This window comes from Podarcis pityusensis, assembly GCF_964106645.2.
Source record: "Podarcis pityusensis genome assembly, chromosome: 11".
Lineage (NCBI taxonomy): Eukaryota > Metazoa > Chordata > Lepidosauria > Squamata > Lacertidae > Podarcis > Podarcis pityusensis.
Genome location: NC_138036.1, coordinates 45,106,271 through 45,128,550, shown reverse-complemented (window position 1 = coordinate 45,128,550; position 22,280 = coordinate 45,106,271).

Sequence of the window (22,280 nt, the reverse complement as noted above, 5' to 3'; positions counted from 1 at the left end):
ACAGGAAACCACTAACGTCACATCTGTCTCCCATTCCCGTGAGACTTCCAATAGCCTGGACTGTCTCTGGAATGTAAACAGAGCCTTGTGACTCTAAGCAGCTGCACAGTGGCAAACAGAAACTAACAGCTTTAACCTGTTGCAGCGAGATCTATTTCTGTGACATCTACCTTGTTGATGGTCCATTTACCTCCCTTTTTCTCCAGTCTCCTTTGAAGTACATCTGGGCAGCTGATGGCTATATAAAGCAAGGGAAATGGGTCGTTGATGCACAGAAACAGGAATTACTATTTCTTCATAACCCAAAGCAACAGCCATTGTGTGTAAGTCAGAAAATTGGCAACCGTAAAATGGGAGAAAGAGGGAAAATAATCACTCTTCCACTTAACATCTCTAAAACAAACTCTGTCTCTACACCAGCTGCTATGTTCAGCAGTGGATGACATGGTGGGAGTCACTACTCACCTGACTTCTGGCCAGTCACGCCACTGCTGCTTATGGGAAGTGGGAGGGGCAAGAGCTCTCAGTCATTCTCACTGGCAGAATGAATGAGAGCTCTTACCTGAGAGCCAAACTTACACGAGGGCCGAATGCTGTAAAAAGAAGAGTTAAAATACTTTTAAAGGAAAAGTTGGGATTCTCAGTACAAGACTGTCAGCTCAGCACAGAGAGATAAAAAGATTTCATGGCATTCCATTGCCTAATTCAACAAAGTGCAACACGATATGTAGTTGTCACTTTTAGTATTTAAAATGTTTTAGTGCCCCCTGAGCAATCTTATTTGATTAATAAGAAGCCAAATGAGCAACCCACCTCTTTTAAGTGTATTTCCTTCCATGAGGCCTCTGATCTATTCTATTGATTAACTTTCGGTTAGTTTCACTCTAATGTCTACAAATAGTGTCCAATGTGCTCCAAAGTCTATACTGTGACTTACGTTATACAGAACTCCCCTGGATTAATTCTGGATTTATCGTTGCCAGTTGTGCAGTTTGAGAAATATATTTTAAAAGCATTCAATATCAGTCATTCCACATTGTATTTAGATTGGTCAAGCCATACATCTTTTTTTTTTTTTTTTTAATCCTCCAAGTTGAGACATCCTGCTTTTTGGTGGAGTCTAGCAATAGTGACATCAACTGAATTGGCATTTGTGACTATTTTATGTTCTCCCTTACAAGTGGTATAAAACTAAATGTAATTTACTGAAAACAATTTGCAGAGCTAGAGGCTTCAGACTCATTGGGATGAAGATATTGAAAGACCGGTTCGTTCCTGATATATCAACAATGGGTATCACTAATAGGTGCCATAACTTCTGTTTATGAGTCTGTAGGGCACTTTTCTTTTCAATAAGTATTTTCCATGAAGATTTGTGATGAGGAAATTACCTCAGGCCTACAACACATATGCATATGCTGTACCAACTCTTTGGCTTATGCACTGAAAGGATGTGTATCCTAGGTGTATTCTAGATGCACTCTCGATGTATTCTCAATTTGCCAGCAAATTTGTAGGGATTTCTTTAAAAAAATAATAAGGCTGAACATAATATCTCTATTATTTATTTATTTCAGGTTAGTCATCATCTCATTGCGAATAGAGTCTTGAAATGACTTACAATAATAAAAATACACAACAATACAACTGACTACATTCTTTAAAAGCAATTCAGCAGATATAATGGCCACCCAAAATAATCAATTGTAGACAAAAAAAACCCCAACCCTCCACCACTCCACACCTGGATGACTACTTTTCTATTATTTCCAAGTCCTGAATAAAATCATACAAAGCTTTTCTAAAATTCAGGACACTTTCAATGAACCCACTGAGCAGTAACCATACCACATTCACATAAGGATCATTAAAAAAATGACAAGTAGAAACAAAAGTTTTCATGAGCAAAACACATAAGTGTGGCAATAACTGTTTGCTTAGCCTCAAGACTACAAAATGCATGATTCACTGCCATAACAAGCTATGTGCTCAAAAGCAACTGGGACTTCAATTATAGGGAGATCCTGCTGAAAGCCTCTGCTATAAAGACTGTATAATACAGATTGTGTAGGAAGCTAAATTATCTTGTGTTTGTGGGAAACTAATTATCTTTTGTAAGTTGCTTTGGGACAACTTTGCCTTGAAGGCTGGCATGTAAGGGCTAAGCATGAATGAATGAAATATGTAACTGACAATATTGGAGAGAAATGCAATTCAGGAATTAAAAAAATAGAATTCTACCAGCAGGACTTCGACATAACTACTGTACATCCACATATTGGTGAGTTGTGTCAGAGCCAGTACTCAGATCCTTTCAGTGGGCTAACTTCCAGTGGTACTTCTTTTCACATGTACTCACAAAGTCTGTTTCCAATCTTTAGGGCATTTGAAAGAGAGCAATTAAAATCCAATGATTATCATTTTTATGGCTATTCCAAATGTGAACATATGATGTATCAGTGAAAAATCCCCCTAGGAATTAAAATATAGAGCTACTTAATGTTCAGGGATGGATTCATTTTTGATCCCTCACAAAGTGTACACATTCCAGGGTACTTGAACTGGCCTACAAAGAAGTGGTTGCAAGTAACTACTTCATGTTTATTCAACTTTTTTGGATGCAAGAGCCCTAGTGTGAACTTATACTTTAAAGGGGATTTTTTTGGGATTCATATAAAATGTTTCTGTTTGGCTGTTCTAGTCATTTGAGTTAAGCCAGTAAAAGTGCTAGCATAATGGGTTCTAATAATATATTGTTATAGATCATGCATCTGTGGGATAGACTGTAATGTCCTATAATTCATGAGGGTTACAGGGTGGTTTTTGGAATTTGTTGTTGTTGTTGAGGAATGAGTCTGGATTATATCTGTAAGCCCTTTCCAGGCCTGTAATTCTGTGTCAAGGAGCTTCAGAATCTAGTAGAAGAGGACATTGAACTGGTCTGATGTCAGGTGCTGGGCAGAGGAGGAGGAGTGGTGGAGACCGCTTCCCCATTCTGACCCTTCCATGTAGGAGGAAGAGGAAGACAGTTTAGATTTACAACAGGGGTTTGCAGGAGGTCACAGTTCAGAGGCAGATGAGGGGGAAAGTGGGGATATCATGGGAGAGCTAGAGCAACAGCTGCCTGACACAGTGTCTTTAGAAAGCATTCCAGACCCACCATCTCCCAGAACCTGGTGAGCCTTAAAAGTAGGAGAGCAAAGAGCTCAAAGATAGAGGGCACGTAGCAGCACCTGTTGAGGAGATGATGACGAATGAGGAGGTGGGAGAAAAGGGGGGGGTGAAGATTCACTTGGGACGGTGCCATTATCCAAGAGGTTGAGTTCTATAGCTTCTCTCTGTAAAGTTTGAAATAAAAAAAGTCTGCAAGAAACTTTTCCTTGTCTTTGTAATTTCCTGGGCAACCAGCCGGGAGCCGCTGACAGCACCCTGACATCTGACCACTTTCTTTGTGTGATAGTGGGCCTTAACTGGCTGTTTCAGTACCACCATTTACATATCCAAAGAGTTTGTCCTGTTGCTATAGAGACAAAGTTGGGGGAGGGGTAACCCTCCTTCTCCTCCTCACCTAGTTCCACCATCTTGTAAGGTGGAAGAACAGTAGCCAGGGTTTGTATGTGAATTTTTCGTGGGCTGGAAGCTGGAAGGACAGACATAACTCTTTCTGGGTGCTGAATTCCAAAACGATGGCTTGCGGGCAGAGGGCTTTCCTCAAAGGTAGGGGAATCAAGATTTGTTGGGGCGTTAATGCTGTGAGCTCCTCTATCCTATGCTCAGGGAAATAAAACCATGTATTCTAAAGACACTAAAGTTTCCAGTGACCTTCATTCCAAGGAAACCGAACCCTGGCCAAGCACAGGAACCCCCAAAGTCTCTCACTGCTTGGAGATTTGGGTACGCACAGCAATACACATGGATGCTGTGTATTTCTTTTTTAATATCTAAAAACTGGTTTCTTAGGTGCAACTGTTATGTCTGAAGGCATATTGATTGATTTTCCAAAATGCAAAATGCCCTGCACTGCAGCAAAGCTAAAAATGAAAGCCAAAATGTCTAGAAGTGCATCTCATAAGACTTACAAAACAACCCTTTTAATGCTTATTCAGAAGGAAATCTCATGATGTTCAGTGGGGCTTACTCCCAGGTAAGAGTGCCATGGCTCTAACCTTTGAGTTTTTCTACTGTAACTTTGAAAAGTTTGCCATCTGAAGACTATGTTGTAAATCCAGTTCTCCAAAGACCTGCAGGAATTCAAATTAACAAGACTTTGACCAATTCAGGACTTTGGTGCCCTGTGGTTATATGAGGTACTCATGGAACATTCAGGATAGCACACTTTTATACTACTATAATAAGCATTTTGGTTTCTCCAAGTACATAACGATCATCTCTTTGCTTTATAAAGAAGGATTTAAAGGTCGTCAGTTCATTGTCCTTGAGAGCCTGAAAGCTTTTCAGAGTAATGTTTCTTCAATGGAGTGATTGTGCAGAATAGCCCAGGTTGAAATGAAACACTTAGGTTCGTTCTCTTCCCGAGCTCCGCAATCTAAACATTTATTTCTCCGTGAAACTTAATGCCCAAACCTAAATTAATGGTATCAGGGGGGTTTGCTAATTATGTATATAGGTCAGAGCTCATACAAGCAGGAGGTCAATTTGAAAACGTAGGTGTTTTGTTTTCTTTCCTGTAAGCATTTCATGTAGATTTGTGGCCTTCAAATTAAAGGGAACCTCTTTATTGGCGTAGGACTAGGGTTCAAGCTGGGAGCATCCATATATTAAAAACATGCTATTGAATGAAACAACACAGCAGTGGCCTCCAGGATGCCCTACCTCCCCCCCCCCCCAAAAAAAGTGGCTTGTAACATTTGAAGGGTTTGACTTTGAAGCAAATGGTTGTATCCCCTGGAAAATGAAATATTACCCTATGTGGTTCCTGTAAAGGACTTGGCACCGTGGGAGGGAAGAATGTGAAATTGCCTTCTGAGTTCCTCTGGAGCAATATTGGGGCATGCATAATGGTGGTACCTGGCATAACATGTCCCACACACTGACTCTAGAGTAATTGCATTTTACACAGCCTGCTGCTCACACAGCACCTTTATAAGTGAACCATAAAGACTTGCCTTCTCCAACTTTATTAAAAGAATAAAACCAGCCGAATGATACTGCAGCGCTGACCCAAAACACATGGCTAAACAATAAAACACAACAGTAAACCAGTTTGGAAATGTTTGATGCACTATACAGTCTAGAATACCTATAAAGTTTTAAGTGAATTGTGGGAAAAAAGGATTTTGCTGCTGTTTCCCAAGTGTTCTCAGACTTAAAAGTCTGACCCAAGGTTAGCTATAACTATGTTGTGACAGGCGCCACTGCAAAGTATTTGAGTGCAATAAACTTAGCGTGCTTCAGGTTTTGAATCTGAACAGAATATTTAATGCCCCGTTCCATAGTTATTTGAAACTAACTTACGTCAGAAAAATCATGGTTAATATTAGGATATGTGATGAATATATATGTGTGTTTCATACCCAATGTAAATGATATAGTTGCAAAATGTACTTTATGTCAGTGTAATGTAATTCACAGCAAAACGGCACAATAACAGATTATGCCACGGATATGCTCAGCATTATAGAATATTCAGCATCCTCGCTGTGCCATCCAGTAGAGCTTATCTGGGTAGTCTGGGGCCTCTTGCAGTCTGGTCTGAAGGAGGTGGTACAGGTAGTTCGCTTAGGACTGCCATACATCCTGATTTTCCAGGACATGCCCTGGAATTTGCATCCAAAAATGGTGTCCTGGATTATTTTTCAGAAATCAGGCAAATGTCCTGGAAAACCAACAACGGGGGTGAAATCGTGCCAAAAATGCCTTAAAAAGCTCTAAAACTCAAAAATTTTTGTGGCTGGTGTCCTGGTTTTTACTTTTTGAAATATAGCAACCCTAAGTTCGCTATGACCTGTTTGCAAAGCATTTTGAGGACAAAACTGCTTGTATCCCCTGGGATCTTGACTCTGCTGTTATAGCATATGAATCTGAAGGGGTGTCAGGAATACTCTTTAGTCCTCTTCTGTTGGATGAGTTTTAGTTAGTAAGGCTCGGGAATGTGGACAAGCTGCTGGATCGGTTGGAGCACTTAATATAATGAAAATAAAAATGGGTTAAAATATAAAATTGGAATATATTATTATTAATTAAGTAAAATATAATAAATATAATAAATATTTATATAAATGTAATAATATAAATATTATAAATACAAATATATTAAATATATATTAACTATAATAAAGTAATAATATATGCTTGGTACTAAAAAATAGTATTCAGTAGGAACTAGAAGCTGAATAGGAATGGGTTCTGCCTGACCTCAATTGGAAGGTAGTTCCATAATATCAGGTCTATCATTGTGAACATATGGCTCCTGGTAGATGCTACAGTGGTACCTTGGTTCTCGAACGGCTCCATTTTGGAACATTTCGGCTCCTGAACACTGAAAACCCGGACATAAATGCTCCGGTTTCCAAATGTTTTTCGGAAGCCAAACATCCGACGTGGCTTCCACTTGAGTGCAGGAAGCTTCTGCAGCCAATCGGAAGCTGTGCATTTGGTTTTCGAACAGTTTTGGGAGTCGCATGGACTCCCGGAACAGATTAAGTTCGAGAACCATGGTACCACTGTAGTTGTGCATTTGAGCCACAGGGGACCACTATCAATGACTTCCTCCAAAGATATCAATGATCAGACAGGGATGCAATGGATCAGGCAGTCCTTGATCCTTCTGGGAACCATGAATGTGAAGAGTGCTGCTGCAGGCAGGCCCTGCTTCCTGATGTCCCATAGATATCTGGTTGGCAACCATTAGAACAAGATGGGCTATTGACCTGAATCAGCAAGACTCTCCTTTGTCTTCCTTTTTCAAACACCAATTCATGGCAAAATCCCTCAATTCAGAAACCAAGCCTGTTTTTGTTTTCTTTTTAGCAAAGTGGAAGCTTGGCATGCAGTAAACTGTGAACCTGGTATGCTTTAAATTGCTATCAAGTAGAACTGAAATAAATGGTGCATCTCAAAATTTATGAACCACATTAAAAGATATTTCATTTATTTGGACTACTGGTGAAATTTAATACATACTGTGTTAAATTCATTGAATTATGCAGTCCCCCTGAGTATTCTTTTCGGTTTTGCTGAAATCTCTTACAAAGAAAGGCAGCAACAGAAAGCTAGCAAACCAGGTATTATAGCCACCTATTTGGACTTCATCTCCGATGTTCCTCACTATGGTCACCAAGTGAACATCTGCAATTCTGGGCTGCATCAATAGGAGTATAGCATCTAGATCAAGGGAAGTAATAGTGCCACTGTATTCTGCTCTGGTCAGACCTCACCTGGAGTACTGTGTCCAGTTCTGGGCACCACAGTTCAAGAAGGACACTGACAAACTGGAACGTGTCCAGAGGAGGGCAACCAAAATGGTCAAAGGCCTGGAAACGATGCCCTATGAGGAACGGCTAAGGGAGCTGGGCATGTTTAGCCTGGAGAAGAGGAGGTTAAGGGGTGATATGATAGCCATGTTCAAATATATAAAAGGATGTCACATAGAGGAGGGAGAAAGGTTGTTTTCTGCTGCTCCAGAGAAGCAGACACGGAGCAATGGATCCAAACTACAAGAAAGAAGATTCCACCTAAACATTAGGAAGAACTTCCTGACAGTAAGAGCTGTTTGACAGTGGAATTTGCTGCCAAGGAGTGTGGTGGAGTCTCCTTCTTTGGAGGTCTTTAAGCAGAGGCTTGACAACCATATGTCAGGAGTGCTCTGATGGTGTTTCCTGTTTGGCAGGGGGTTGGACTCGATGGCCCTTGTGGTCTCTTCCAACTCTATGATTCTATGATTCTATGAGTTTTTTCTTGGCTATGTCCATGAAAACAGCCTTTTCTTCTCTGTGATGTCTCTCTGGACTTCCTGACTAAACCAACCACATTCTTTATACCAAGTGGGGTGGTAAGGCAATTAGACATGGGTGATAGACAAGACCTGGCAATGAAGTAATTTATTTCACCTGTTCCTAGTCCATAGGGCAGGGCAGCTTCCAAATTTCTTGCTTCTTTTGTTTGCCACACGCCTGGATTCTTTTTCTGATGTCTAGCTCTCTGGCTCTCTTATTGGTTTATATATGCACACACGCACACAATTCCAATTCCTTCTCCCAACCTCTTAACCAATCAGAAAAACTGTCAGGTTTTGGGGAATCGGCTTCCGCTATCGTGGCTATAAGAAGATCAAACAAAAGGAACATCTTACCAGTTAGATTCTTTAATAATAACAACAGTGAGAGACAACAGAACACATCTCCCTAGAAATGCCAGTGCTCCCAATTAAGGCTCACACCCCCTCCGTCCCTATTAATGTGCGTCACTCCTATGTCTTGTAATCTAAGTTTGTACCCTCTGCGCTTCCTGTTCTGAGACTTTCTGAGCTCTTCTTGACCTTGGGGAGGGTGGTGGAGGAATGGTGTGCAGTGACTGTGAATCTGTTAACCCTCTCTCTTCCAGTGTTTCTTCTCCTAGCTGTTCCCCATCCAGTATTTCCCAGCTTCTGCCTTCTGAACTATGCCCCTCTGCAAACCACTGTTCCAAATCTATACTGTCTTCCTGCTCCTGGGAAGATTCAGGATCGGGGGAGGGGGTGGCTCCCACCATTCCTCCTCAGTGCAGTCCTCCTCAGCACATCCCTGACAAAAACAAAACAAAAAACCAGAAGTCCATTATAGTGTTGCTAAGTTTCTAGCTCTCATACAAATTAGGCTTCTCTGCCAGCTAATGTTTCAGTTTTCTGGGTTGACTTGTTGAACCTTCTGAGACACTCTGAACCCCTGGGCAAGAATAGCTTCTAAATAACCCCATGTATAAACAGAAGGGCATGTTTTATAATAACAAGCAAATACACAATGCCTGAACAATTTCATTCCTTCACAGTATCGGCCTTTATATATGCGACTGTAATTATGGGATCTTGAAATATGTGCATTCCACCCAAGGGCATGTTTTGGTGTCTCTTTCTATGCAAATTTCTTCTTTCTTTTTAGAAAGTGACTTTCTCTTTTACGTGGGATTCTTCTTCTTTTCTCCATTCCACTTGAGACCATTGTCACACAAAGCTCCATGGTCAGTTGGTCTATTTTAATATTTTGCCTCATTACACAAACTGATAAAAGTTGCCCAGCTCCCTTGCATGCCAGATGTACTAAATTTTTATTTTGTCCCATGTTCTTTCCAGTCACTGCTCAGCCATTCACTCTTCCTGTGTCAGTCCCATTCATCTGGTGTTGAAGGCTGTTTATGTTATGACTTTCTGTACTAGAGGGTGAAACTGGTGAAGGTGATATCATGCAAAAATATTAGTGCAACCCAAAATATTTCATTAAGGCAAGCTGCTGGGGCTTCTGCTTCCCCCCAAATAGAAAGCTGAAATAGGAATGCCCAAGAGTAGAATGGGAAAAAAAGACTATCTGTAATATGTATTCCAGCTACTACTATTACTACTACTACTAGAACAACCTGGTTTGGGAAGAGGTTAGATTGGAAGCCCATCTCCCTCCTTCTGAATGACTTACTTTTCATGGAGGACAGATGACTCTCATGGATCTCTATTATTATTATTATTATTATTATTATTATTATTATTATTATTATAATATGCTGCCCATCTGACTGGGCTGCCCCAGCCACTCTGGGCAGCTCCCAACAGAATATTAAAAACTCTGTAATATCAAACATAAAAAACTTCCCTAAACAGGACTGCTTCTGAACTCAGTTCTATCAGCCCTGTGGATAGCTCAGTCGATAGAGCAGGAGACTCTTAATCTCAGGGTTGTGGGTATGATCCCCATGTTGGATCAATTGACCCTTGTGGGGTCAACTCTACAATTACATGTCACTAGTATAGGTCCAGTTTTTTTAAATAAAAAAATGGTTAAACATCTTCCTTTCCAACTCAGTGTTCTTCAAAGGGTGGTTTCACACAGGCACCTCCCGCCCCCAGTACAAATGACAGTATGATTGTTTGACATGTTTACCAAGCATTAGCTCCTTTGGTCAGTGTCAACGTCCATCCTACAAGTCTCACAAGATCTGGCGTTTTTGTCACAGCCTCGAGCTTGGTTGTCTGCTAATCCATCACTTTGTCTTCCCAGAAACGACAGAGCTTGTTGAACCTGCTCTCCCAATAATCTTAGGAGCTTTCGATCTGAAAGAGAGGCATGCTGATTTAGGTCTGACCTAAAACCACATGCACAGTCTTAGAGGATGTAAGAAGAAAAGATAAATTACACATTCTACGTGGCTTTCTACAATTCAGAAGACTCCATTTTATAAACTTTTCTTAAGCTATCTTTAGAAGTTATAGAATATAGCTTTATTGGGTGGAGAGTATATGTATGGATTGGGGAGTGGGGCATGGCAACCAGCAATGACTAGCCCTCCCAAAAGTTGTGTGAACAGTCTAACCTTGCTTACTGACTCTACGTGTAAAGTCCACTTCCCTGTAGATATTCATGTTGTCTGCATGGATGCTAGGTGGAAGAGCTAGTTAGCATAGTCTTCCCATTACTTTACACAAGAGCTGTAACTTCTGAATAGCTCCATCTCCCTCTCCCTCCTTCCTTTATAAGCCACCTTTCTGCAAGCATCAATGGTGGGCCTCATTGGGTAACTGCAGAAGGCCAAGTTCCCAGCAGGTTGCCTGCTGACAAGCCCCACCTGGACCTATTGTAGTGAGAGATAGGCTCACTGAGGTGGGGGGCATGGAGGGTGTCTTGTGACTTGTCCAAGGGCCCTCCAAAATCTAGAGCTGACCCTGTGAAAAAAATTATTTCCAAAACAACATCACCCTCCCCTTCAATGTAGCAGTTTGGCAGCTGTTCTACAGTAGGAGAGATGGGTGATCATCTGCTTTGCCTGAAAAAGATCTCGAGTTCAATCCTTAGTATCTCCAGCTAAAAGAGAATGACTGATATCAGGATTGGGGGAGACCCCTGCCTGAGTACTTGGAGAGCTGCTGCCAGAATGGCTTAGATGGACCAGTGGTTTAAGGTGGCTTCATGCATTCAGCTATGGGGCAACTACTGAGCAAGCCTTTATAAGTACAGTCATACCTTGGTTGTCGGTTCTGATTTGAAAGAGAGGTAGAGCTAGGTATCATCTGCATACATAGGCACAGGTCACAGACTGCACGGAAATATTGTCATCAGCTGCATCATCATTTAGAGAAGCTAAATGATAACTGTTTGCATATCTGCAAGCATATATTTTATTCATAGTCTGGATAAAACATGGGGGGGGGGGAGCAGACTCAGAGGTTGGGGAAAAACTTTGTTCATGAGTTGAGGGCAAAAAGAACCTATGTATGTTTAGACTGAAATGCCTTATCATAGGCTAATCATTGGTGTGAAAGGATTCTTGCAATTACTGCTTCGTTCCTCTCTCCATCTTGACAAAAACCATCACATTTTGTTCCTTGTACCATTCATCTGACTAGAAATTTTGTGTAGTGGATAAGATATATGACAACTCTGTGGTTATATTTCCATACATATATATATTTAAAGCCACCCTGGTTTCAAAGAGTTTCTTCGTTTGGAAATGAAAAGTGGTGGAGGCTTTTTTTATTTTATTACTGCTCGGTGGCTTCCCTTCTGTGCTGACTGCTGATTTCCCCAAATCTATTTCCTGTAACTGGCATCTCATGCAGAAACTATCAATCTCTATTGGACACACATGGAAGATGGGATAGCCTTTCAATATTTTTAGCTCGGTGACAGAGAAAGGAGAGGGATGGTGGAAAGGAAGCTGTAGTGTTGAATCAAAAAGCTATTTCTGCTGGGGTCTGAACAACCTCTGAGCCACAATTTTCCTGTCAGTTTTGTACACTATGTGTGTACCTCTGAATAAAGCTAAGGAAACTGGAATTCTTACTGTCAACGACTAAGCTATATATTTTCTGTTCCTGGATAGTTTGAATGTAAATATAAAAGTCTTTACCCTGACCCAATTGGTTCTGTTACCTTTGGGATTTCTCCCCCAAATACATCAGAATCATATGCAGAAACTGTATTTAATCTTTAATGGAATAGTGGAATGGCACAGTTCTTGCAAAAGTATTGCAGCAAGCCACCCCAATCTCTGAGCCATGCAAGATTCCAGAGTTTCCAGGCCCTTGTCCAGGGTTCAGTTTCCTTGGAATGACGGGCAGTGGAGACTCTAGTGTCTTTATGATATAGCGCGTTCTCCAATTAAATGAGAGCGCATGTTGCGGTGTGGGCTGCCGGGCCAGCCCTATGTTGACAGGCAGGTTAATAGTTGTTGCCTGGGGCATTGATTGGATAACCGGGTTGCTGGGGCAAATTGTATGTTGCAAATTTGGTGGGTGGGACCATAGTCTTTAAATATTGGGGCACTCTGGTTTTCCTTTCTCTTTTGCAGAGTGCATCGGATCACCCGCCCGCCCGCCCGCCCTGTTTTCCGGTTGACCTTGCTTTGCCTGTCATGGGGTCACCTGCCTTGGTGCAGGGGCCTAGTAGGAATTTTGCCATTTGGCTGATTGGCTGTTGCCATTTGGTTTTTGCCTACTATTTAGCAATTCGTCACAACTTGTAAGGTTGCAGTTAGGCATTGGTTATAAAAAGCTGGTGGTGGAGGGGTCAGGATAGGCTGTGCGTGCCCCTCCTATTGCGCTGAAGGGAATTCCGTTAAAGGAATCCTGGGGCTTGCCATGATTTCGTCCAATCCCTGTCATGGGACCAGCGCCGGCAAGCCTTGGGGAGCTGGTTGGGTGAGGGGGGCAGATAGTCATAACCAATGTCTAAACAACCACTCACTGATTTTGTATTTCAATAAAGTCGTGGCCAAAATAGTGCCCAAAAACCAAAACTAAAATTATGTGTGGTGTGTGAAATTATTTGAGGGGTGGCCTGGGGACCTACACATGCAAATGGCTTTTTTTATACATAACCTGAGCACTCCAAAAGGTCTTGCTTCTCCTATAGCCACAGACTTGGCACCAAGCATAAATCAAACATGGGTCTCACTCTCTGGCTTTTGCCAGAAGCCTGCATATAGCCCAGCTCTCTCTCACAACTCTACTCTGGCTATTATCCTTCTCATTACCCACCAGGTAGTGGAGGGGGTCCACCCATTTGTCTTCTGGCACAAAGCCACTTCTCTTAGGGCCCATTAACTCACCAAGAAACCTTCCCCACCCCTTTAAGAATGGAATCCCCCAAACTCATAACAGTATCTTGCGTTATCTGGCCCTTTCTTAAAAGAACTTGGGAGCTACCACCACCACCATTTTACCCTCCCAACAACCCAATGAAATAGTTTAGGTTGTTAGAAAGTGATTGGTCCCATCGTCACTTAGTGATCTTCAAAAAGTGAACATTTGATCTCAGGCCTTCCTAACCTCAACATCACACTGTCTCTGGGCTATGATTCTCATATAAGGTGACAAATCCTGTGCCACCTATCTGTTTGTTTATCTATCTATCTATCATCTATCTATCATCTATCTATCTATCTATCTATCTATCTATCTATCTATCTATCTATCTATCATCTATCTATCTATCTGTCTATCTATCTATCTATCTATCTATCATCTATCTATATCTATCTATCATCTATATCTATCTATCTATCTATCTATCTATCTATCTATCTATCTATCTATCTATCATCTATCTATCGATCATCTGTCTGTCTATCATCTATCTATCTATCTATCTATCTATCTATCTATCTATCTATCTCTATATCTATATCTATATCTATATCTATATCTATATCTATGTATCTATATCTATCTATCTATCTATCATCTATCTATCTATCTATCTAATCTATCTATATCTATCTATCATCTATCTATCTATCTATATCTATCTATCTATCTATCTATCATCTATCTATCTATCATCTATCTATCTATCTATATCTATCTATCTATCTATCTATCTATCTATCTATCTATCTATCTCTATCTATATCTATCTATCATCTATCTATCTATCATCTATCTATCTATCTATCTATCTATCTATCTATCATCTATCTATCTATCATCTATCTATCTATCTATCTATCTATCATCTATCTATCATCTATCATCTATCTATCATCTATCTATCTATCTATCTATCTATCTATCTATCTATCTATCTATCTATCTATCATCATCTATCATCTATCATCTATCTATCTATCTATCATCTCTCATCTCTCATCTATCTATCATCTATCTATATCATCTCTCATCTATATATCTATCATCTATCTAAGATTTATACACTTCCCTCTTAACACATTATCAAAGCGGCTTACAGTATAATAGGGAGAGGGATCTTGTTATAACTAATACATGAAAATAATCATGCTTGATTTATGCTTGGTGCCAAATCTGTGGCTATAGAACAAAGATCTTTTGGGGTGTTGATGCTTTGAGCTCCTCCATATCAACTGAGAATTTTGTTCACTGTGTAAGGGTGCAATCCTGTACCTTAGTTATGCCAACTGAGAAATTTTGGGACTTGGCTAAAGCCACACTACATGGGCAGAATGCAGGATATGCTTCTGCCATGATAGATACCCCAAAGGCACACTGTTTTGGTGTTGTCACCTGTCATTCCTGGGCACACACAAAAGCTTTTTTGAGCTGGAACTCCTCAGAACTCAGTTCCAGCACCTCTCAAGTGGGCGCCATTGCCATTCTAACAGAATGAGGGAGATGTTAATGGTGAGTTCCAGCACATCTTTTTCTAGAAAAATAGCACTGGCAAACAGGAGATCATTCACCCTTTTTTAAAAAAGGTCATGCTTGGATGTTTCCCCCTTTCCCACCTGGGCTGGGCATGCATAAGATATGGCAGGTCTCCCATCTTCCTCAATATAATTAGAATATATAATTGCTCTGCCCAACTCCATTCTTCATTTTCCTTCTTTTTGTTTTGTTTTTTTAAAATGATATTTATTAGAGTTTCCAATAAAAAGAACACATCAATAAAAAATTAAAAAGAAAAAAGAAAAATACACAGTTCAAAAATACACAATACATAATCCAAAAAAAAAACAAAAAACAAAAGACAAAAAAGAAAACAGTTAAAAACAATACCACCTTTTCATCACCATTTTTAACTTTACTTATTTTCTGGACCTCCTCATACCTCCCTCTTTTGTATTCCAATTCAATTTGTTTGTCCAGCAATTTCTTTCCCTCTTTTTTAATCCCAATCCTTAATCTTAATATAATATAACATTGAATTTTTACCTCTTAAAAGCCAAATTTCCATTTCCTTTAACTTTTTTTTTTTATAATCCTAATCCTTAATCTTGATCTATATATAACTTTAAAGCCTGTATAGCTAGAAGCCACTTATTTTCAATCCAACATCACTCTAACATTCTTTAATTTTGCAATGTTTCTGCAGATAGTCTTTGAATTTCTTCCAATCTTCCTCCACCGACTCTTCTCCCTGGTCACGGATTCTACCAGTCATTTCCGCCAATTCCATATAGTCCATCATTTTCATCTGCCATTCCTCCAGTGTGGGTAGCTCTTGTGTCTTCCAATACTTTGCGATAAGTATTCTTGCTGCTGTTGTAGCATACATAAAGAAAGTTCTATCCTTTTTTAACACCATTTGGCCGACTATGCCCAGGAGAAAGGCCTCTGGTTTCTTCAGGAAGGTATATTTAAATACTTTTTTTAATTCATTATATATCATTTCCCAGAAAGCCTTAATCTTTGGGCACGTCCACCAAAGGTGAAAAAATGTACCTTCAGTTTCTTTACATTTCCAACATTTATTATCGGGCAAATGATAGATTTTTGCGAGCTTGACTGGGGTTATGTACCACCTGTATATCATTTTCATAATATTCTCTTTTAGGGCATTACATGCCGTAAATTTCATACCTGTGGTCCATAACTGCTCCCAATCAGCAAACATGATGTTGTGTCCAATGTCTTGTGCCCATTTAATCATAGCTGATTTCACCGTTTCATCCTGAGTGTTCCATTTTAACAGCAAGTTATACATCTTTGACAAATTCTTAGTTTTGGGTTCTAACAATTCAGTTTCTAATTTTGATTTTTCCACCTGGAAGCCAATTTTCTTGTCCGAATTAAATGCCTCCATTATCTGAAAGTAATGGAGCCAGTCTCGCACTTTGTTTTTTAATGTTTCAAAACTCTGCAGTTTCAGTCTATCTCCATCTTGTTCTAAAATTTCCCAATATTTTGGCCATTTGACCTCCATATTGAGTTTTTTCAAGGCTTTCGCTTCCATTGGTGACAGCCATCTTGGAGTTTTATTTTCTAATAAATCCTTGTATCTTATCCAAACATTGAACAGTGCTTTCCTGACAATGTGATTTTTAAATGCTTTATGTGCTTTGACCTTATCATACCACAGATATGCATGCCAACCAAATACATTGTTGAAACCTTCTAGATCCAGAATATCAGTGTTTTCAAGAAGCAGCCATTCTTTCAGCCAGCAAAAAGCTGCTGATTCATAATAAAGTTTAAGGTCTGGCAGGGCAAATCCACCTCTTTCCTTTGCATCCGTTAGTATTTTAAATTTTATTCTGGGCTTCTTGCCCAGCCAGACAAATCTAGAAATATCTTTCTGCCACCTCTTGAAACAATCCATTTTGTCCACAATTTGCAAAGTTTGAAACAAAAACAACATTCTAGGCAATACATTCATTTTTACTGCAGCAATATGGCCCAGCAGTGAAAGTTTCAAATTTGATCAAATTTCTAAATCTTTTTTCACTTCCGCCCAACATTTTTCATAATTATCTTTAAATAAATTCCCATTTTTTGCTGTCATGTTAATCCCCAGGTATTTAACTTTCTTAACCACTGTTAGGCCTGTCTCATTCTGAAACCTCTCTCTCTCAATCGGTGTTAAGTTTTTCTCTAAAACCTTAGTTTTTAACTTGTTCAATTTAAATCCTGCAACTTGACCAAATTCTTGAATCAATTCTAAAACTCTTTTAGTACTAGATCCTGGCTCCTGTAACGTCAATACTAAATCATCTGCAAATGCTCTCAATTTGTACTGTTTAGTTCCGACCTGTATACCTTTAATCAACTGGTCCCTTCTAATCATGTTCAGCAAAACCTCCAGGACCGAAATAAAAAGAAGTGGGGAAATTGGGCAACCTTGTCGTGTCCCTTTCTCAATTTTAAGTTCTTCCGTCACCGCCTACCCCCACATTTTCCTTCTTTTTGAACTAGTTCCCTTTATGGCTCAGCTCAACATATAGCCAAGTAAATTAATTTTACACCTTTAATATTAAAGGAGAGGGCTGGCATGAAAAATGGTTGAGTTAAAATCAAACACAAGATGAATGATGAGAAAGAATTAATTAGATTGAAGCAGAATTACATTCTTATCCTTTCCTCCTAGTTTGTGGACCTAGCAGTGTATACTGCTTAAAGATCACATAACTGACATCGGGGTGCCATATTTAGACTTCTGCCTTTTTATTTCATACTGAGTTCTTTGTTCTAAAATAAAGGGACCCATGAGATTTATGTCAACGTAGGAAGTACTGTTGAAACCAATGCATGTTCATTTGGAAGTAATTTCCACTAGGTTTGATGGGACTTACTCCCAAGTACGGTAAGTCATCACAGGATCACAGCATTAGACATAAATTAGGAATCTCTTTCCACAAGGAGAGATTACTATGGATAACAGATGTACAATGGACATCATTTCTCATCAAAGATCACATATGGTTTCTTAAAATAACAATGACTGTATCCAGCAAGTCTGTCTTTCGTGTGTGTGTGTGTGTTTATGTGAACAGAACAGCATCACTCTTCAAGGAGAGATTGAATGTTTTTCTATTTATGTGATGGGATTTATAGAACAGCAAAAGTACTTTTGCCCTGTAATCGTAATAAATTACATATCATGGTCAACAGGGAGAATCTAGGAAGTAAAATGATTTGCTGTATTGTTGGGGTTTTGAAGGCAGCTGTTTTAACATACTGTATGAGAATATATCTTCCTTATTTGCTCTTTTTAAGGGATAGAAAGTTGACCTGCATTGATGCAATTTTGCCTGGATACTGGCTTTACTACCCAGTATCTAATTGGTCTATTATCTGGCTTGGATTCCTTCCTTCCTTCCAATGAAAAGAGATAGAAGTCAAAATGTGGAGGCAATATTCCAACCAAATTTTGGGGTGAGAAAAAATCCTGTTGCCAACCTCTGTTATATTTAACGCAGGAATCTACAACTAGGATTTCCACCTGACTCCTGCTGTGGAAGTCATGGCACAGGGAGCACATCCCAGTGCACTGGGTTCAGCTGAGACTATCTGCTCTTTAGCTCATCTTTTACTGATACTTTCACTTCTTGGCTGCCATTGCATCTGACTGCTGGCAAGGGAAATACGAGACAGGATGGTCCACCTTGCCTCTCTCCCTTAGACCTGTCTGTCTAGTAGCCATTTCACCTGAGCTCTATTTCGAAGTGGAGGGAGGGAAACAGCAGGGCTACACTCACTGGCCCAGGGGCGCCAACTATAGGGGGTGGAAAGGGCTTTGTCCCCCTCAATATTTGTGGGCAGGGGGTTGATCCCCTTAATATTGAGGGGACCACCATCCTCTGCCACTGCTGGATGAGCGCTTGTGCACTGGGTGAGAGTGGGACATGTCACATGACTCCTTCCCCCTCAATGTGTGTGGAGTGGGGGGCAAATCGGCACCCCCTTACTGGCCTTTTCCCTGCATTCATGGGAGCTCTGCCCATTCACTGGCGAGCATGTCCATAGAGAAGAACCTGCTATACACACATAGGCTCCCTCCATGATTTAGAACCAGACATATTCGGGGTTCCAAGTCACAAGGGGAGTCTACCTCCACACAAAGAGAATGTCTCTACAGACATTACAGCAGGGGTGGGGCCAGTGCATTTGATCCTGCTGTTTCCATCCACACAACTATGATTGCATGGGCTCTGGTCAACATCTAACTGGAAAATTTTGGTTACAGTTTGCTTGCTCTCCTCTTTTTGTGTTGTTATAACCAAAAGGCCATGCCAGAGCTCTGATCAATGGGTGCTACAGAAAATTTAAGATGGGAAGAGCCCCCAAAAGACTTACACATGAACCACTGTCTGAAGCGAATTCCTGGTTTGTTTGCAAGCTGCTGAACTCACAAAACCTGGGTTCTTTGCATGGTTTAGGGTTGGCATTGAGAGAAAGCAGGGCTTTTGTGCCTTTAAGAGCTGTGTGCAAGGTCTGAGCAAGGTTTGGGCGGTGGTGGCAGTCCGCCCCGGGTGCCATCACTGAGGGGGGTGTCATTTGGCGTGCTGCTGGCCTGTGACTCCTGCCCACCCCGAGCCATCGGGGGAAGGGGGTGAGTTGTGCTGCTTTGCCTTCTCCCCTTCCCCCTTTGTTTTGACAGTCCCGCGTTCTGGGGCTGCTGGAGGAGGCATGCAGGCGGACAGGGAGATGATGGGATGGAGGCTTGCAAGCAAGCAGAGGGTGGAGAGAAGGAGAGAAGCAAAAGCTCCATCAAGTCAGGACCCAAACTCTGTAACCCCCCAAAAAGCTCAAGAACTTTGGTCAATCCTTCACTTAAAAAAGCTCAACTCCTGGCAGTGACAATAGGTAGATCACACCTAGTATTTTTATACTGTGAGTAGATTGCAGTTTCTTGGGAGTCCAACTAGATTTCAGTGTATGTGTGTGTGTGGGGGGGGGGGTGACAAGAAATTTTCTGCACCGGGTACCACCTGACCTTGCTATGCCACTAGCTGTGTGACAGGCATAAATTCCTAGCATCAGATTACAGTTATGGGAACGTTTCACCTGTTGATTTTCTGTTTGTCTGACGTCTTATTACTTGTGTATGTTCCCCGATTTGTTTTTGGACCATCTGCACAAGAGAACACAAATTTTATTTAGTCAATGTGCACAGAAATGTTATGCGAATTTGTGTCTTCTTTTGCAGGTGGAGCAGAGGATGCAATCCACATGCAGTGTACTGTTCCCAGTCAACCCCTGTGACTAGGCAGCAGCATACCCAAAAGGGGGGCATTATCACAACTCTGAAATATAGGCTTCTGATTAATTTTGCATGTTTGATGTGGGGCCGAGGCTGGTTAAAATTTACACTGAAAATATCCCTCACAGAACTGCCCAAGGATATGGTCAGTCTTGTTCCATTCTCCCTCTCAATGTCTCCCACCCAGTTCAAATTCAGCATTCAGTTGCAATCTGAATCCTTGTGTTCCATTGACTTGCATGCAGACAAATCACTTATGAAAATGCTCAGAGAATATATTACAAAAGAAAGAGTTAAATTAGCAGTGAGCAATTTGCACCTTATGCAAATTAGGTTATTCAGACTTGGGAGACTGGAGAATGGCATCTCTCCATAACACACAAAATTTGCCCGAGAGCAGGTTGTATGAAATGAATATGCAATTTGTGCAGGTAGCAAAAGTAAGGAAAGCTAGCCTTCAAATCATCAACACATGACCAAGATCACTACTGAAATGCTGGAAAGAATGCCATCATTTGTCAACCATGCAATCAAACCTTGGCCCTTGACTATTGTTTTGCAGATCATAAAACTGGCATCAAGAGTCCTGTGATCCACAACTTCAGATTCATGAAGTGTGAAAGTTTCCTTCAGTCAAGCTTTCATTAATGTCTCAAGAAGGATATTAATAAATGGAAGAAAGAAACTTCTGGGGAAAGAAGTATTCTGCATAAGCTTCTTCATTGTTACCATTTAAATTACATTCTGTCTCTGCCACTTAATAAAACCCATTGCCTCCATTTGCAGAAAGTGAAAATTAATTTGGTGTTCTCAACCTGAAACTACCCTCATCTGTTCATTTCTGAAAATTATGCACTCAGTGGTCTTTCAGAGGCATAAGATGGAGATGGTTCTTCTTGTTAGGACTGCCATGTATTACAGAGAGCGTTTATGGGGGAGCTTAACAGCTACCCATAAAATAGCCATCCTTAAAAGAGCCGTACCCAACCTGGTGCCCCCCAGTCATTTTGGACTACAACTCCCAGCAGCCCCAGCAGCTGAGCAGTGCTGCATGGAGCTGATGGGAGTTGTAGTTCAGAACACCTGGAGGGCACTAGGTTGGGGGAGGCTGCCTGAAGGAAACAACATGTCTTCTGAGAGAGTGTGACCAGCCTATGACTGTCATGACAAATACATTTTCTCACACTTACACAAGAAATCACTGCAGATAATGAAAGGTTGGCGTAACCAACATGGTGCCCTCCAGCTGTTGTTGGACTATAGCTCCTATCAGCCCCTGCTAGTGTGGGCAATGACCAGGGATGATGGGATTTGTAGTCCAACAATATCTGGAAGGGATATAGTTGCCCCTGCTATAGGTGATTGTCTTATTGAACTAGATGCCCCTGCTGTAGGTAACACATGTAACAAGTCTCTTATAAAGCTAAAGGGACCCCTGACCATTAGGTCTAGTCGTGACCGACTCTGGGGTTGTGGCGCTTATCTCGCTTTATTGGGTGAGGGAGCCGGCGTACAGCTTCCGGGTCATGTGGCCAGCATGACTAAGCTGCTTCTGGCGAACCAGAGCAGCGCACGGAAATGCCATTTACCTTCCCGCTGGAAGGTAACGTGCTTTCAAACTGCTAGGTTGGCAGGAGCAGGGACAGAGCAACGGGAGCTCACCCTGTCATGGAGATTCGAACCGCCGACCTTCTGATCGGCAAGTCCTAGGCTCTGTGGTTTAACCCACAGCTACAGCAGGGCAAAACAAATGGGTCATATGCTGAAACTCAAACCTTTGATTATCTATTTTTCCAGTACAGGTGGCGACCATTTTAGGCACATCCGATTGACATGTGAGTGCTGACATGAGGGTCCTTTTGGACCAGGAAGAGGGCAGAATGGGGGTGGAACGAGGAAAGGGCATAATTGGGGTGTAACGTGCTTATGCACACTTCACTGATGCATGTGGGGGCCGGGAATGGAATCCCCTGTCAAAATGGTAGCTTCTGGCACAAAACAATTCTTTTAATTGGTACAATAAATAAACATTTTAATGTTGGAGCAGATATCTTTCTTTTTTTAAAAAAAGCAGGATATAAAAAAAGAAAGTGATGCCATTTTGGAGAGTGGGATGTTGGGGCTCAGTAGTTAGAGTCAGATATCCTATGGTCTTTCACCTGAGGAAAAAAAAGGATTCTATAA